Source organism: Numenius arquata, chromosome 9 (assembly GCF_964106895.1).
Source record: "Numenius arquata chromosome 9, bNumArq3.hap1.1, whole genome shotgun sequence".
NCBI classification, from domain to species: domain Eukaryota; kingdom Metazoa; phylum Chordata; class Aves; order Charadriiformes; family Scolopacidae; genus Numenius; species Numenius arquata.
This window is the reverse complement of record NC_133584.1, coordinates 23,647,217-23,664,833: the sequence shown is the minus strand read 5'-3', so window position 1 is coordinate 23,664,833 and position 17,617 is coordinate 23,647,217. Positions and strand designations below refer to the sequence as shown.

At 50.2% G+C, this 17,617-nt stretch overlaps 1 protein-coding gene across 2 annotated transcripts in view; it reads left to right on the top strand.

Moving 5' to 3' along the window:
* Nucleotides 1-3,959: 3,959 nt before the first annotated feature.
* Nucleotides 3,960-17,617, top strand: part of ST6GAL1 (ST6 beta-galactoside alpha-2,6-sialyltransferase 1) — a 49,432-nt gene continuing 35,774 nt past the window's right edge. For both annotated transcript variants that reach the window (XM_074153348.1, XM_074153346.1), the window contains exon 1: nucleotides 3,960-4,028. The gene's annotated coding sequence lies outside the window, so the exon portion shown is untranslated. The remainder of the gene's footprint in view (nucleotides 4,029-17,617) is intronic.

Here is a 17,617-nt window from a genome sequence, read left to right as displayed (position 1 = left end):
TCAAAGAGAGAGCCTGACTAGAGAAAAAAAACAGAGATGGGAGCAGGAAGGACCAGAGAACTTGGAAAGATGACCTAGGAGGGCAGACTGAATGAACTGGCATTGGTTAATCCAGAGGAAGGAAGACCAGGGAGACCAGTTAAGCCTTTAAGTATATAAAAGACTGTCAGAGAGTAAGGCAGTAAATTGTTCTCCCACTGGAGATAGGGGAAAAATTACAATAATAAAGATTTTTGAAAAGACATTGGGAGAAACTTTCCAATTGCAGGATAAATAAGCCCTCAAAAAGACACAGGTTGGAACACCTCCATCAATAGACGGTTTTAAGATCATGTTAGAGAAACCTCTGTCAAAAATGCAGCTTTGGGCAGTAAGGATCCCCAGTGTGGATTTTGGGGGTCTTCTTCATTTCAATATTTTTTTAAGTTGGTTTCACTGCACTGAAGCCAGAAGCTTCAGGAGAAAACTGCTGTTGCACAGGGTGAGGGTATTCATGTGTGTCCCAAGTGTGATGGGACTTCTGTGCAACGGGTCTGCCCAGCATGTGTGGTTTGCCTGCAATGCAAGGAAAGCCATGTTATGCAACAGAGGAGGTGGCAACTTATTGCCATAAAGCTATTAAAGCTTCAATCAGAGAGTTAAGGAATTGAAGATGTGACAAAATATTTTTTTCCTGCAAAAGCTACTCAAACCCACCTTTATAGGCCTCTCAGTAAAGGAGTCTTTGAGAAGGTTCCTTTTAACTGCCCTGTAAAAGCATTATCTATTGTTCCTGAACTTCTAATATTAGCAGGCACGGATCATAAATATTAATCACTTTATTGAGCAGCTGAGTGCTCCTCTGATGTTTCCAGCAATGCACAGGTAAGTGTGTCCCCTCCCCGCTGAGACAGCCGTAACTTAGAAGTTGCATGAACGTAGCCATGGGGGCAAAGCTGTCAGCCAGCAACCTGCAGACCTGCCTCCTTCTTACTAAAGCCACCAAGGGCACTGGAAACTGCACCCCATGGAGAACCAGTAACGCTGGGACGTGCAGCAGCAGCTGCCGATGCTGGTGGAGGTACCAGAGTCCCTGAACTGGCCTGGGACATGGCTGGGACAGAAAAAGAGTGTGCTAGGACAAAAAACTTTTTTTTTTTTTTTTCAAGCTGTTCCTCTTTCAAGGTTGCCATCTCTTTAGAGTGACAAATGGAGAGGGGTGACTATGACTCCCAGCGCTTACCCTATAACTGCTTGTTCTTCTGCAGTGTAGGAAAAAATGACTTGGTCGAAGACGCTGACGCCAGCTTTGTTCCCCAGAAAGAAGCACTGCTGGAAGGTAGGAGTCATGAGCCTGAAAAAGCTCACACAGCTCAGCACATCCCTCTGGAATTTGGATGCTCTCCCTCGCTCCCCCTGTGGTCTCCTCTGCCGCTTGCCAAGGGGCATGGCAAGGCAAGTGGGTGAGGTTCACTCCACAGAGGCTCCTGGGCTCCAGCAAAGATTGCTCTCGGTTATCGGCAGGTTTTGTAAGAGTTTACAAAGGTAGGGGAAGGTTTCCCTCCACCATGGGTGGTCCTTCTTCAGGCACCATCGGGGTCTGAAACCTCGGTGCAACAAGAGTGGAGGGATGAACAGTGTCAGGAGGCGAGGATGGGAGGATGCTTACAGTGGTTTGGGGATTTCTGTACCATCCAGGCAGGTGAACTTGTTAATTATGCTCCTTCCTGTAAGCAGTGCAGCACAAGGGGAATCTGAGATGGAGCTGAGGACCAGCAAGAAGGGTACTTCTGAGAGGGGCGAGTGGGTAGAAGCAGAAGCGGAAAGTGAGCCCATGTGTGACTGACCTGCGCCCCACCAGGGGGAGGGCAGGAGGCCTTTGCACTGACAGCAGGTACCTACCTCCACGCAATCTAAGTGCAAAAGGACTCGGAAGATGCTCCGTGAAGGATCTCAGCCCAGGCTAAGACCTTTCTGAGCAAACATCCACATAAACATACCACAATTAGTGGTAAATGCGGGCTGGCCAACTGCCCTTCTCACTTACGTCCCTACTCAAAAGAGCTGCGGGAATTCACCTGCCTTCAGGCTCAGCGTATACGTAAGGTATAGCCACATTTTAAACGCTGGGAAGTGCCCTGAACCATTTTGCCTATGCAGGAAAGTGTCTGCCTGCTGTGAAACCCCAGCCCCGGTGCTGGTGCTCTCAGCCAAAAGTCCCAAAGGACACGAGGTGCCATACGGAAACCCAGCCAGGACCTCAGCCCCGTGCCCCAGCCTTGCCCAGGCAAGCAGGCTCGGCCTCCCTCGTTCTCCCGGGCAGGGTGGCAAACTGCTTGCGGGGAGCACTCTACCCAGCCCCCCCGCCAGCCGGGGAGAGGCACCAGCAGCCGGCTGCATCGCACAGGAGAGCTGCGGCTCCCCACTTGGCTCTCCCCCCCCGCGCCTGGCTCAGGCTGGTACCACGGGAGCCCCCGGGGGGAGCATGGTGTCGCAATGAGAACCTGCATTCTGCAACGGTGCCGCCGGTTATTTCTTTTCTGGGGGTTTATTTCAAAATACTTTCTGTGTCCTTGCAGACATCTCATCTCCTCTGATGTCGGAGGGACCTTGGGAAAACCTTACTCTGGTGGGAGTGAAGAGGTCCACGTGCCGGGGAACATCACCCTGCTGCTGAGGTGGAAGTAATGACAGTGAGATGCTGGGTTTGGACACAAACTTGTAGAATATGACCACAGACCAGAAGCTGAGTCCTTTCAAGGTGGAAAAACATGGGTACACCCCAGAAACAGTTTGCTTGCTCTTTGCAGTCGAGCAGAGGAAGGGCAGCAGCCAGGTACAGTGTACCATGTCCTGCAGCCCCTATTGCCCCCCAGTAGAGAACGGTGCTGATTTAAGCAGGACCCTCATTTTGGCTTGCGTGGCCAGGTTCTCTCCCATTCCAGTGTTTGAGCTTTTATGATAACAATAATCATGTTAGCTTGCCTGGAGCCTGATTAGTACGTAACTTGGCAAAACGTATTTGCACACAGTGATCCCTGCTCGTGCTTGTACGTTTGACAGAGAAATAGAAGAGGCTGGAAGTGGTTATAAGCCTGAACCTCATTTAAGCCAGAAAGTAGCCGTGAGCCCCACTTTCTGTTGGGCACGTGTCCCGCACCACTGGCACGGCACACACGGGTGCTGGGGCTGGCCCCATGGGCCAGAGGGCTCTCCATAAGGTCCCGGGGGAAGCTGCCTGCATCTTGCTAATGAAGTATTGCTGTATCTGCTTTGTATATTGAAAATAAGCCTGTAGTAATAGAGTGATAGGTGGCAGCTTTGCTGGAGCTCGTCTCTGTGTTCATAATAGGGGTGCGACGGCTTCCCGGGGGCAGGCGGGCAGGGAAGGGTGTTGTGTGCTCCCACCCAAGGGTTTCCGCAGGGAGACGGGGAAACTTTCTCTCAGGAAAGACTCTCTCCCTGGCCGCGCTCCCCCAGCAGAACAATGTCACCCGTCAGGCTTCAGCCTCTGGTGGCTTCCCGGGCTGAGGACACCTCCGTTAGGGTGGGGTGCGGGTGAGGAGGCACCCCGGGCGGCGCTGGGGGAAGGCTCGGGGTCTGCTGCTCCTGGGCAGCCGCTCCCCTCCTCCCCAGCTCTGCCGCGGCGGGAGGAGGAGGATGAGGATGCTCTGAACGGACCGGTCCTTTCCAGGAGAGCAGCCGCCCGGGGTTTCCGCGGCGGGAGGAGGAGGATGAGGATGCTCTGAACGGACCGGTCCTTTCCAGGAGAGCAGCCGCCCGGGGTTTTTGACCGGTGCCAGCCCCCACGGCACCTCTCACCGCCGAACGCCCCTCAGCTCGCCCCTCACCCGCCGCGGGGGGGTGGGGGGGAGGGCGGCGGGGGTCGGCTTGCCCCGTCCCCGCCGGAGGCGGCCGGGCTGGCGCCTCCCCCAGCGCGGCGGCCCCGGCCCCTGCCCCCGCCCCGCCGCCTCAGCGCCGCGCCGGGCGGGGGAGCGGCGGCAACAAAGGCGGGCGGCGGCGGGGACCGACCCACCGAGCGGGCGGCGGTGAGTGACCGACCGAGGGGGGCTGCGGGGCCGCAGGTGCGGCGGGCGGGTAGGGCGGCGGCGGGGCCCCGGCCCGGCTCCCGGTGGGGCCGGGCCAGCAGAGACCCCGGTCGGTGCTGGCGGCGGAGCCCGGCCGGTGCCGGCAGCCCGAGCCGGGCGGGGGGGTGAGGCAGATAGCGCCAAGGGAGAAGGTACCCTCTGCCCCCGACCCCTTCCTCTCCTCCGGACCCTGCTCGTTCCTCACCCGAATTTCGCTGATCCGTGCTGCCGTGGGCCGGTCCCCACGGACCCGCGAGTTGTAGCGGGGGACATATGCTGTAAGGAATTTTAGAGTTCGTTTTTAATAGCTCACGGCAGGGCAGGCTGCAGAGAGGAAAAATAACGTTTAAGGTGTTTTTCTGTGTTGCCGTGCGCTGGGGTTCCCTTTCGGGGCAAATCTCGATTGCTGTATTTAGGAGCCCCCTCCAAATCCGAGCGGTGGAAAGGGACCCGGGGGGGGGCAAAGGAATGGAAGCGGCTGCCGCTCCATGCTGTTTCCAGAGCTGCTTGCTGCAACTGGATCTAATCACTGGCAGTGTCAAAACAAAAATATCTGAGAGGGAAAAGGTGCCATCGCTGGGGCAGCTGGATGTAGCAGGAGATTTGCTTGGCTATGAGGGAGTGAGAAACCAGAGCTGCCCATAGATGTGCGAGGCACGAATATAACTTGCGATGTGCAACTCCGTCCTTAAGTGTGGCACGCTCACCGGGCTGCACTTGCCTAAAAGCTTGGCAGCTCTAACCTAATGGGATTTGTTAACTCTCCTTATGCGAAGGATTGTGGAATAATTTTTCCTGAGCTGGGATAACCTTATATATATATATATATATATATATGGGAGTGCTGTGATGCACGCCTGCACCGTCCTGCTCTCGGAGGGGAGTCAGGGGAAGGAGACCCCAGCAATGTGAGGCAGGTTTACCTGAAGTGTGTTACCGAGGTGGAAAGGGGCAGCTTTCTGTCCTCAGCCTTCGCTGTAAAACCTGGTTATTTGCCTTGGTTGTGCGTCTTGGAGAGCTGTCCTCATCTGCTGGGGTCCAGGACAACATAAGGTAACAAGCACATATCCCTCGCACTTTATAACTGTGCCCTTTTGCCTGGGTCACTGTGTCAGGGAAGGTTTAAGCGAAGCTTTGAGTGACTGGGGTGTTCGTACAGATGTGAGTGATGCTGTATGTTCCCCAGGAGGAAGAATATTCCCAGGAAAAACGTTCCCCAGAAGGCCCCTGGGACAGAGGCCAAGAGCGTCTAATGAGGCAAACTTCTCCTATTAGCTGCAGCTTTTGCGGTTGGAGGGTGAGGGCTTGGGGGGCTGGAGAGAAGCTGGCATGGGGACCTCCAAGTCTCTTCTGCTCCGGGCAGCCCATCTTCTTGCCTTGGCATAAGCCACTGCTTTGGAGGTGATGCAGGTGCTGAGTCGTGACAAATCACCTGTTTTCTTCTGGTTTAGCTAATAAACGGGTGTGCTGCTGCTGGAGGTGATGGTGCTGCAGAGCCGAGCAGCTTGGCGGTGCAGAGGTCTGCATGTCCGGGGAGCTGTGGCGCAGCCACCGTGGGTGCTGGGGACAGGCCAGCTGTCCGTGCAGGACTGCAGCTTGGCTCTGGATAAATCTGGCTTTCTTCCCTTTGTTTTATGGTTGCTTCCCTTAGGTAGGGAAAATACCGTGGAAGGAGCTCTGGTTTGAGCCGCGTGCATACGCAGCAGCGGTGACTTAGTGTAGGCTTTGCGGATATATTGTGGGGTCCTCTGCCTAAACGCGTGCCTCTGGCAGAAGCGGCGGCTGGGCTGAAAGCGGAGCTGGACCTTATCAGCGGGGCTGCAGTGCTCCGCTGGGTGCCTATGCATCTCTTGCCGACAGCAAATATGAGGTTAAATTTCAGAAAACAGGAGGGAGACCTGATCTTCTCTATCCGATCCCTGCACAAACAAATATTTGTTGATGGGGCTTTGATAAGCAGGCTGTGCTTGCTCTGGTGGCCGCTGTTTGCAAATGCTCTGTAGCTTGGTTAAAACCAAACTGCGGGTGGGTTTGCATTGGTGCGTTGCATCTGCATGGGTTTGCATTTGCAGAGGTGTGTTCACTGAGACCTGTTTTTTCTAGGGACAAAGTAGGCAAGTACTTAAATCTTGATTTGAAGCGATTGCTAGCAACGTCCTCTCTTGCAGGAGCTGGAAACGCACGGGAGGAATAGGAGGTGCCAGTATGACATGGCCAGGGGTGATCTAATGAATGGCAAAGCAGACGCAGCCAGTAATGTTTCTTATCTTCACCTCTGTCCTTGAGGCCGTGGTGCAGGAGGAGCTGGGCTGCAGAAGCAGATTATTGTATATTCAGAGGCTTATTTCCCTGCCTGCCCCTGCCAGAGGTTAGGTGGCCCGCTGAAGGGCCAGCCCTTTGCCGAAGGTAGTGTGTGCATGATTCTGCCCACGCGGGCATCTTCACCACCGACACCAGGGAAGCACACGTCTCTCCCCGCTTCTGCGTTGCTCCAGGCTGGAGGAAGCATAGGATGATAATGGGTGCTGGCCGAAATCCATGTCAGGTTGTCCTGCCCTTTCCTCTCGGGCTGGCGGGTGTGGAGGAGATGTTTGAACTCGAGTTCTTCCACCTCCTGTGCTTTCCAGACCTGCTTGGTCTGTTGCATCGGTAGCTTTTGAAAGGGCAGAAATGATGCGGCAGAGTCATTGTCCTCTTCCCTTTCCACAGGAGAGCTCAGCAGCGTGCACAGTCCTCAGTGAAAATGCCACTTTCCTGCTCTCAGCTTTACGTTCACGAAGATCACCATAAAAGATCTGACAGAATCGTTTTGATGGTCTTTTACGAAATTCACGGACCTTTTCCGTAGCCCTTGGATTTTGTTAGCGTGATGTAAATCACAATTCTGCACAGGATTAGCAATCAAAGAGCATTATGAATCAATCTGATACTTTGTCTTAACCATAGCCCTTCTTAGCTTGCTGACCTACATATTCCAGCTTTCGCTATAGCTGCTTCGCTGGGGACAGGCTTTGTTTCTGAGTGTAAGGTGGCCCAGCTACTGGAGATCTTTGTGTTTGGAGAACGTTTTCATTAAGCTTACGTAGAGATTTTCCGAAATTCCTGGTGACTTCAGATGTGCTTGAAGTCTATGCTGCTTGACTGGTGACTTCTCTATGAAGGGTGAAATATAAGTGGTTCCTTTGAACGTTCTTTTAATTATAATTGTGCTGATTAAAAAAAAAACAAAACACTACAAGATGAAATGAGGTGCTTTCAGTATAGAGTGCTCTTAGATGTCTAGCCAGCAGGAATCATTGAATCAGATGCTCTAATCACTCGTGTGATTAAAAACTCTGGAAAAACTTCTATATTTGAGCCACTTGCTTACAGGTGAAAATCAAGGTTTGTTGCCTCTCTGAAATACACACTGCAGTTCAGCCTTTAGTGAGACGTGAACCCAAAGCTTCCTCCATAAAATCCCTCCTGGAGGTTCACTGATGACATGGATGCAAATGCATGTCTGCTTGTTCCACTCGCAGGTGGGTTTCCCTTCTCGTTCCTGGAGTAACCGAGGTGAACGATGATAAAAAGGAGGGTCCGGAACTGGGTCTGTGAAGCAGTCACTTGGCTGTTTTAATGCAGGACTTAAGCCCATTCCTACCTCTTGTTATGATTTCAGCTCTGCAAGATAGATCCTTAGTCTGATGGACCCTGGGAAGCAACGAGAAGTGCACGTACGAGTGTGTATGTGCTTCCCGATGTGTACCAGCAGACTGGTGCTTGGCTTGGGGTGTCTCTGAACTTACAGCTCTGCCAGCAAGTCGTCAGATGATCTTAAATATTTGCTCATGATCTGTTGCTCACCACCTGTGGCAACCTCTGTTCTCAGACAAAGGTTGCACAGAAAGCTGCAACATTGTGCTTTTTCTTCTTCTAATAGCTCCAAAAAAGGTCTGCTTGTGAGATCTTTATTTAAAATTGGAACATTGGACATAATATCCCCACTTTGCCAACAGGATGCTGAAGGGCAGGGAGGCCTCTGCTTTTTCACATGTACTCCTGTGCCCCAGATGCCTTTTCCTGGGAAGGGTTCATCTGTACAGGCAGAAGAGAGCTCTTTGCCGGTCTCTGCTAACATTTCTTTGTGCTCCTGGTGCGTGTTTCCTCCGGCAGCTACTGAAAATTAACTGAGCAGAGCTGCCTGCTGGTACCTACCTCTGTGCTGCTGGAGGAGGCAAGAGAACCTAAATGCATCCAGCACAGAATGCCAATCTGTCTGTCCGTCCGTCCGTCGCATACTGATCTTGGTTCAGCAGCTCCCACAGCGCTGGCAGGAGCCTTTGTCGTGGAGCCCGGCCTCGTGCCTGGGATTCCTGGGGGTGAAAGGAGCAGGGAGCAAGCTAACGCTCCCCTCATAAATATTGCATCCCTTCCCGCTTGTGATGGATGAAGCAGTTTGCATTTTCAACTGTAAAATTTTGCAGAAAAATAGGAGTTGTTGACAGCAGTGATTAATATTTTTTTAATATGCGTTACAGCTTGCCTTTTGTATCTTTGTGATGCAGCATTTGCCAATCAGAAAATCAAAGGGGTTCAGATCAGCCTGACTGGGTTCACTGGATTTTCCGCAAACACCCTGCATGTGCCGGCAGAGCCCCAAGTCTGTGGAGAGAGGGTGTTGACACCCAATGGGATGGAATGACAATAGAAATTGTCACGGCAATCTTGCAGCAGCGAGAGCTGCTTTCTAAAATTGATCTCCTGGGGACTAAGAGAGATCCACGGTCGTGGTTTCCCCCTGCAGATGACTAATCTCAAGGAGCCGCTTTTTATCTTGAAATAACGTTTAACTTTCATTATCAGAACAATGAGTTGGTTTTGGTTTTTATTTTTTCTAAATTTGTAAGACAGAATCCGAAGAAACGCTGCTGGCAGAGGGGTAGTGTAGAGCTCCCTGTGTCTCTTGAGCAGAGCGGCTCAGGCATGGAGCATCTTGAAGGCAATTAGTTTGTATTTTAAATAAATAAATAATAATTAAAAAAATCTCCCCTGATCGCCCGGAGAAGATAGCTTCATGCTGTGCATTGCATTGCCTAGCAAGACTGAAAATTTGAGCATGGTCCTTTGTTAGCAAAGTTGGGATGTTGTGTTTCATTATTTGGTTGGGTTTTGTTGTTATTCTCCTTCCCCCAAGGTGTAGTTCTGTGTAATGTAAAGACTTTACTGTGGCCGGGGGATGGATAATCACCGTGTTGTTTCTTGATTGTCCCTGTGACCCGGCTGTAGTCCTGCCATCCTTTGTGCTTGCAAGTGGTCTTAAGGAAATTAGAGATTTGGATGTACAAGATTATGATCATTGGGATCAGACTATATATTTTTTTGTTTTGTTTACATTTTTATATAAATTTATATTAATACCCCGCCCCAGCTCTTATTTCCCCAGCAGAGATTCAGTGTGAAGAGTTGCCAGGGAGTTGGGCACTTTGTAAGCGAGGTCCAGAAACAGGGCAGAGATGGAAAAGTTGTGTTCTGGCTTCTCTGTGCTGATTTTTCACAGGCAAGCCTGGTTGAGGTACTCTGTCTGTTTTATGAGAGTCTGGGAGGTGCTGGATGGATTTTGCTCTCATCCAGGTAATTGTGTCTGTGAATTTGAAGTTCATTTCCTATTAACAGCTGTCCTTGTGATCTTGAAATTCACTTTTTACAAATGCTTATGTCAGAGTGGAGTGTTCCTGGGAAGATCATAAAAGAGCGACCAGTTATGCCTTAACAAATTCTTTCCAGAGCTTGATGGTGTATGTTTTATGGAGTCTGTAACTCTGCTTAGGAAGCTGTTTTTTGCCTCTCTGGGCTGGGAACCTCCTTTCCAGTGAGTGACATGCTATGAGTTACCTTCAACAAATGCTGCAGGGGCAGGTTTTAGGGGAACAGAGGTTGAAGGAATCAAGAACCGAGCTGAAGGAAATAGTCCCAAGGATGTGATTTAGTGTCGGAGGCAGGGGAAATCCTGAAGACAGAAATGGGAGCGGTAGAAATAAATATTGCTTGTGCCTGTCACATGAAAGGGTATTTTGAGAGATGTGAGAGTGCCCAGCTGGAGAAGAAGGAAGAGCAATGCTGGAAGGACACTTCAACTGAAGAATGACTTGCATGATGGGTTAGTCAGGCTTTCTGCTCATGATACAAAGCGGGAACTGAGAGATCATTGCCTGTTTCAGGCTCTTCAAATTTAATTTAGAATATGTTTAAAGAACAGTTGTCTTGAATCTGGAAAAATGAGTAGATCACCTATGGATCGAGGAATCTGAAAAGGTGATGGAGACTTGGCCTTGAGCAGTGGCCCTCTGTGTTGTGTGCATGGACCACTGCTGTGCTGGCTGTGCCAAGCCGGCAGCAAGGCTGAACGCTTTCTATTGGGGATCTGGAAAGCACAGAGAGATGGGAGAGCTGCAGGGAAGGAATTTATTTAGATTTAATTTATTTAGATTTATCTGCTGGTTTTCAGAGCAGTCACTACTTGCTGTCTTCTATTTTATTCTTTCATAACAGAGCGTGGGTGTGGACTGGGAATAATTTAGGTCCTATGGATGCGGCTCAGCAATTTCAAACGTGGTTAGAAGTGTGTTTTTAAAGATTGAGGGGAACTCCTTCAAGTCTGCACCTGGGGCAAAAATCAAGTTAGTTTTCAAGTGTGGCGTAGCTGCCTTCTGCCTTTCCTCTCTCAATTTTGGAAACTTCTTATCACTTTGTAAATCACTTCTGCAAAACACCCATCTTCTTCAGATGGACAACACCAATGCATTTCAATGAACTACATGTTCTAAGGTTGAAAGTTTTTCTAGTTATTATGGGAGTGCAATTGGATAAATATTTCATTAGATACTCATGGATTGTGTAATTAGATGGAGAGATGATAATGTACTTGCAATCTAATGAGAAAAATTCAGAAGGGTTAATTAAGGATTAGTTGTAAAATTTGTCAGAATGTCAGAAATAGTGTTAAGTTTCAGCATGGACACTCTTTAATTAGATTTAGTTTAGTTCATGCTGGAAGTGAATGGAAATGAAGGAAATTTAAGCTTACCGTAGCTACAGATGTGAGGGTGTACCGAGGTCATTAATGCATATTAACTCATACTTTTAAAATTCATGGCTGCCTTTAACTTGGCTTGATTTTTGCCATCTGTCTCCCTGCAGACAACACTCTGGAAGACTGACTTTTTTTTGAGGTATTGCAGAAATGCCTTTTCTCCCCCCACTATTCCTTTGCAACCTCTGAGCTGAGATTTTTGTGCTGGGCGAGGACAGCAGGTCAAATCTTGGCAGATCCACCCATGTGGATCTTCCTTTGCTGCTCGAACTCCCTCATCTGGAAGAAAACAAACCTGGGGTGTCATTAAACACCGCGCTGGACTCCCAGTAAGCGGAGGGAGCCACTGCCAGCATGTTGCTGGCCCCCTGTGTCCCCTGAGCGTGCAGCCCCAACACGTGCTGTTCTCAGCCGGCTGGTGCCCGGGGGCTGTGGGACAGTGACAGTGGAAGATCCTGGCCACCATTTCTGCCCAAAGCTCTCCTGCCAGGATTTCGGTGACCGCAGGCTGTGCTGGTGGTGGGGTTTTCGTGGCTAGCTTTTTCCATCGCTGGCTGGTTTCCTAAAGTGAAAACATTCAGACTGGGCAAGTAGGTAATCTAGCCCTGCTTCTCCCCATCTGAGGTTGCCCCACAGGCTATTGCATGTTTTAATGCTGTGTGTCACAAACCTGCAATTATTTTAAAGTGTTTCTTAGATCAGCAGCCCAAAGAGCACCTTGCAGGCATGCCCAGAATACCCAAACTGCACACCCTTTCCCTTGGCCAAATGCCTGGCTAACCATACGCCCCAAGAAACCTTCTCCCCTTGCCAGTATTGCTTCTTCTAGCCCCTCTCAGCTCCTGCCAGATAATCACAGGGCTTGTTCCTAAGCAGCCGTCTCCTAGAGAGCTTTGGGTCTCGCTGGTCCTTAGGCGTCTTTGAGCCCCTCCTTGCCAGCATCCCATCCTTTGCTTGCTTTCTTTTAGGGTTCTTGAAAACAAACTTGGGAATTGAAACAAACAAACCAAACCACAACTAAATCCCAAACCTTACAAAGGTCCAGCTCCATTCTGCCTGTCTTCTCTGTAGTTACACCTCTTGTTTTTCCCCAAACTGAATTGAGCTGTTGGTATTATCAGTAGTTCTAATGAAGTTTTTATAGCCAGTTACCAGGAGACTATTAGCTGTGTGTTTGTGTCAGAAAGTAGGTGGACTGGCTCAGAGCAGATGAGCTGCCAAAACTACCCCCTTAAAAAAAGCCTGAGGAGAAGCTACTTTTGGTGTTGCTTGCTGAAAAAGAGCAGTTATTCAGCTCTGGTTTGGGGAGGAGGATCAAGGAAGTTGAGCTTATCTCAGACAAGGTGGGTTTGAAAGGGAAATGTTGTTCGTGCTTGCAGTACCTTGTCTGGGGAAAGCGGTGGGAAACTTCTGCGAAGCTGGTAGGTGTGGAAAAAGGATCCTGCTGGGGAACTGGCTGGGTGACGCTGCTGCTGGGTGGGAGGGATTGGCTTGGTCATAATTTGCACAGGTGGTCTTTCTTCCTGGCCATGATGTAGCTGCTGCTTGAGCCATGGCTGTTGTGTGTGTTGGCTGTGTTCCTCTTACTGCTGTGGTGCACCCTGTGCTGGTGAAGTGTGGGAAGCTGAAAGTCTCGCTTGAACTTGACTTTCAATGACAAGTTTCTAGCTCGGTTCATGGGAAGGTGGTGCAATAGCAGGGGATTTCTTCGCTAACATATCCTGATAATGTCACAGCTTGGGTGTGCGTTTCCCCAGGCATATGGCCAAGATAGCAATCGGTAACTGGATTTTCAATTCCTGCCCTTGAGGGCTGTAACCCTGTTCCTGGGTAGCAGATGTTGAGGTCTCACGAAGTGCATGAGGTGGTGATTGCATCATCCCCAAAATCCCTTCCAAAGGCACCACCTTAGTACCTTCACTGCTCTCAGCTTTCTTGGCCGCCGAGCCCGTCTTCTGCAGAAGGGCTGGCGTTTTGGTTTCTGTGTCTTCTGCAGTGCAGTTGAATTTGTCCAGTGTTTGCAAAGGCCTGTTGCTCTGAGGTGAAGAAAGTTCTTCTGCCTAAGCACAAGCTACCCAACTTATGTGTGTACCTGGAATTAATTGCAGTAGTCAGCGGTAACACTAGACTTCTCCTAGAATTTGCTTAAATAAAGGGGAATGGGTTGTTAATGAAAGTGGAGGGATGTTTGTATTTCCCCTGGAAACTGCTGCACTCTGCTTCTCTGGCTTCAGCAGTGGTTGGTGTCCAAAGTCTTTCTCCTGCAGTATTGCTAAGCAATTGAATTGAGTGAGGGTCTACAATAGCTTGTTAGGCTGAAGGCATCAAAACCAAGCAAAACTGCATCCCATCAAAATGAATGCAACTCATGGAATTCCTGTAGTTCAGTCTATGTTTATGCCTTTCATTTTATTTTTTTTATTATGATTTATTTATAAGAAGGTTCCATTTTGTAGCAGAGGTGCATTCTAGTAGCATCAACCATGCCAGAAATTTATATATAAACACAACAGCTTGCATTGTAGAAAAGGCAGGTTTATCGAGTATTATTGTGTCCTTGTGGAGTAGTTAAGCTGTTAATCTGGGCCTCAGTAGCAGGAGGAAAGGGTCACAAAGCCAGGCTTGCAGAAAGCAGGATAGCGTTTAAGTTACTTATACAGCCCAAATTTGACTTGCGTGTGTGCTGCAGCTTCTGATCACATGGTTTCACAGCTTCTTCTCAGCATGATGCTGCCTTGCTCATTTTGCATAACGAATGCAATTTGTGGTTGGTTTTGGCTTGTTTATTTCTTTCTTTTTGCTGCTTGAGACTGTGCTTTACTCGTTGTGCACTTAAACCCTGTCCCAAAGACAGAAATCCAAGTTCTCCGGTATGCTTCTCTGTGGTGTTCCTTGTAAATGTCTGCGCATCTGCAGTTCGCAATGCATTTGTTGGAAAGCATCACTGTATAGATGGGGACCTGAGGCATGCACAGAGTACCCAGCCGAGGTTGGGTGCTCTTCTGGGAGTTTTCCAGGACTTCACTCCTCTTGATAATTTCTGACGTCCATGAAATGCAATTCTGATGCTGAAAGCTCAGCCCGTGTGCAGGCTTGACATGGGTCTGACCTTGTGCAAGGGTCTGGCAATACAGGATGTGAAAAGTCTATTTTAAGATGTTTGGTTTCGTAGCAGCTCTAACAGAAGCAAGGCAGGAGTCACTTCTCTCTGGCAACTTTGATTTGCCTGTCTCATGGCACTTTGTGCCTTATTTACGACACTTTTTTTTTAACTTGGAAAAAAAAAGGCAGAACCTGACTTCAGTGCTGTCATTCAGAGTGCTTCTGCTGCGTGAAGGAAGTATGCTGTGACAAAATGAGGTGCAGGATTAAAATGTCTTTTTTATTGGTGTTTTGTGATGTGAAGGGAGAGGAGAAGGCTGTTCTGCCAGGGGCTGGGCTCCTCAGTCCACCACACAGACTTCAGCTACTTGAGTGATCAGCAGATGGTAGCAACTAAAGTCTTCTTTACAGACCATTGGTGGTGAGGATAAGGTGCTTCACTGGTGGGTTGTGTGGAGAGGACTTGTTGGCTGGCTCCCACTGGTGACCTGGGGAACTGTGAGCTCTGTCAGTGGCCCAGGAGGCAGTCACTGCACCAGCTGTTGACTCTTCTCCAGCTTGTTCCCAGGCCACCTCCAGGTCCTTGCCATAGTTGTCTTCATTGACCGGTCCTGGTCTGGAGCTCCTCAGCATCTCATTCCAGTTCTTGGCTGAGCCCTTGTCTGAGCTTCACATCCCACTTCCCTGCAAGAGGTAGACCTTTCCTACCCAGTCTCCTTCATTCCTCACATCTCCTCAGATGACTGACATGAGCAGTGGGTGCAGCTGTCTCTGCTAGTGGTGGCGAGCGTTTGTGTCCCTGCTCCCCGGCAGGACACCCTGTGGCAGCGTGCATCGGTGCCCTCCTGGCCGTGCTGGCACCCTGGTCTGAGCCTCTGCTGCACCGCTCAGCTTGGGGGCACTCCAGGATGGTGCGCTGCTCTGCAGTGGTTTAATGGTTTTCTATTTAACCATAATTAACCTGACAGGCAGGGTTTTGATCATTATGTTGTAAAAGAGTTGTTGTGGCAAGATTTCTAATTTTGGGATGAATCGGCATTAACAATCAAGCAATAAACAAATACCATTTCTTTTACAAGAACACAGACAGCAGGATGTTCTCCTCTGCTGAAGCAGCCGTCAGGCAATTGTTTATGCTGCAGCCGGGTAAGGTGGGAAGGAGAAATAATTTCTCACCCGTAGAAAGAAGATAAGCCGTAAGTCTCTGCCGGCTGCCTGCGGGAGTTACGCTAAATGACGGCAGAGGCTTGCTGCCTCCTCTTGCTTCCTGGTCCCACTATCTGTGATTACTGGAGCCTGGATGTTACTAGGCTATTAATTAATTCCCTTCAGGCAGGAAAAACTCACCTGGGCTGGTACTAGACCTTTAGCATCTTCCAGTACCTTTCCATATAGATCCTCTGTCTGAGGAGGGAAGAAGAATCAATGATAATTTTTACAACATAGTTGTGCGTGAGGGGGTAATTTTAGGTCCTTACTTAACCTTGGCATCTTGCAAGGTATCTTCTCTTCCAGGAACTCGCTGCTAGTATTCCTGATGGTGCAAATGCTTGCCCTGTAGAAATGCTGTGTTGATGAATTTGTCAAGCTCAGGCTCGACCAGAAAGCAAGGAGGCCTGATCATTTTCATGACCGTGGCTTGTAGGACAAGCGCTGAGGATCTGAGCTCTGTGGAGGGATGCTGCCCATCCTGCAGCTGGTGGCTCCCAGCAGGGGCTCTGCACATCGGGAAGAAGCCAGGCTGCCAGAGGTGCTCCTGAGCAGCGAGCCTTGCTGTGCTGAGAGGCACACATCCCCTCGATCCTCTTACGTCCCAGAGATGCTGGTGAGTGCTCCTGAGCATCGTGCCCTGTCAGAGAGAGGGAGCTGGCAGAAAGCTGAGCAGCTCCCTTGGCCCAGGCTGGGCCATTGGTGCCTCACCCAGCCCTGCGGCTGCCACCAGCGCTGCCACAGCAGAAGCTGCATGCCTCTGGTGGCATCTCTGGGTTCACTTTCAGTCATGTTTGAAGGCAGACTCTGTCAGGGAGCGGGGAGCCGGGGATGGATTGTCGTATGTTTTGAAAAGTAATGTCCCTGAAGAAGTTTGCGAGCAGTGTGCCCAGGTGGCCAAGAAGGCCAACAGCATCCTGGCCTGTATCAGGAACAGTGTGGTGAGTAGGACCCGAGAGGGGATCATCCCCCTGTACTTGGCACTGGTGAGACCCCACCTCAAGGGCTGTGTCCGGTTTTGGGCCCCTTACCACAAAAAAAGACATTGAGGTGCTGGAGTGGGTTGAGAGAAGGGCAAGGAAGCTGGTGAGGGGTCTGGAGAACAAGTCGCATGAGGAGAGGCTGAGGGAACTGGGGTTGTTCAGCCTGGAGAAAAGGAGGCTGAGGGGAGACCTTCTCGCTCTCTACAACTCCCTGAAAGGAGGGTGTAGAGAGGTGGGGGTCGGTCTCTTCTCCCAAGTCACAGGCGATAGGACAAGAGGAAATGGCCTCAAGTTGTGCCAGGGGAGGTTCAGATTGGATATTAGGAAAAACGTTTACACTGAAAGGGTTACTAAGCATTGGAATGGGCTGCCCAGGGAAGTGGTTGAGGCACCATCCCTGGAGGTATGTAAAAGACAGGTTGACATAGTGCTTAGCGACATGGTTTAGTGATGGTTTTTATCAGGGTTAGGTTGATGGTTGGACTAGATGATCTTAAAGGTCCCTTCCAACCTAGGCAATTCTATGATTCTAAGTGCTGCGTGGCTGGACAACTGGTGTGCAGGGCTTGACCACCTGTGCTCCTCTACGTCCCTTTTTCTCCCCTGTTTGCATCATTTCTCTAACTTAAGCGTGGCCTCGCTGCAGGCCGCAGGGCCTGGTGTGAGCCCAGCCTGCAGCAAGGGGATCCTGCCGCTCTGCTCGGCTGACGGGCTGGGGATTTCCTAGCCTGGTGTGTAAATGTGCTGGGGCTCAGGCTCGTCACTTCTCATCCAGCCTTCTTGTGCTGCCTTACAGCTGTCCTGTGGTCTGCTGGTCCACATGTCCCGGCCTGAGAGGGGCTCGCTGTGATGGCTGACCCCTTGCTGGCTGAGGAGGCTCTCGAAGGTGCAGTTAGGCTGAGGTGACGCTGCTGGCCAGGAGAAAGCGAAGAATGTTATTTTTTGCTCTCGCAGCCAGTTCTTTCTGTTTTCTTCCCCTTTGACCTAACCCTCAAGCATCGGTTTAGTTTCATTATTTCTCACCCGGCGAGAACCTGCACCAGCCGACGCTGGTGGGACCTCAGCGCTTGTGGTAAGGCCTTGCATGCCAGTGTCTCTTTGCACCCAGCAGCACCCCTCTTCTTTTTTTCTATCTGCCTCCTTTCTTGCTTTTTATCTCTCTTTTTTTTTAATATCTTCCTCCC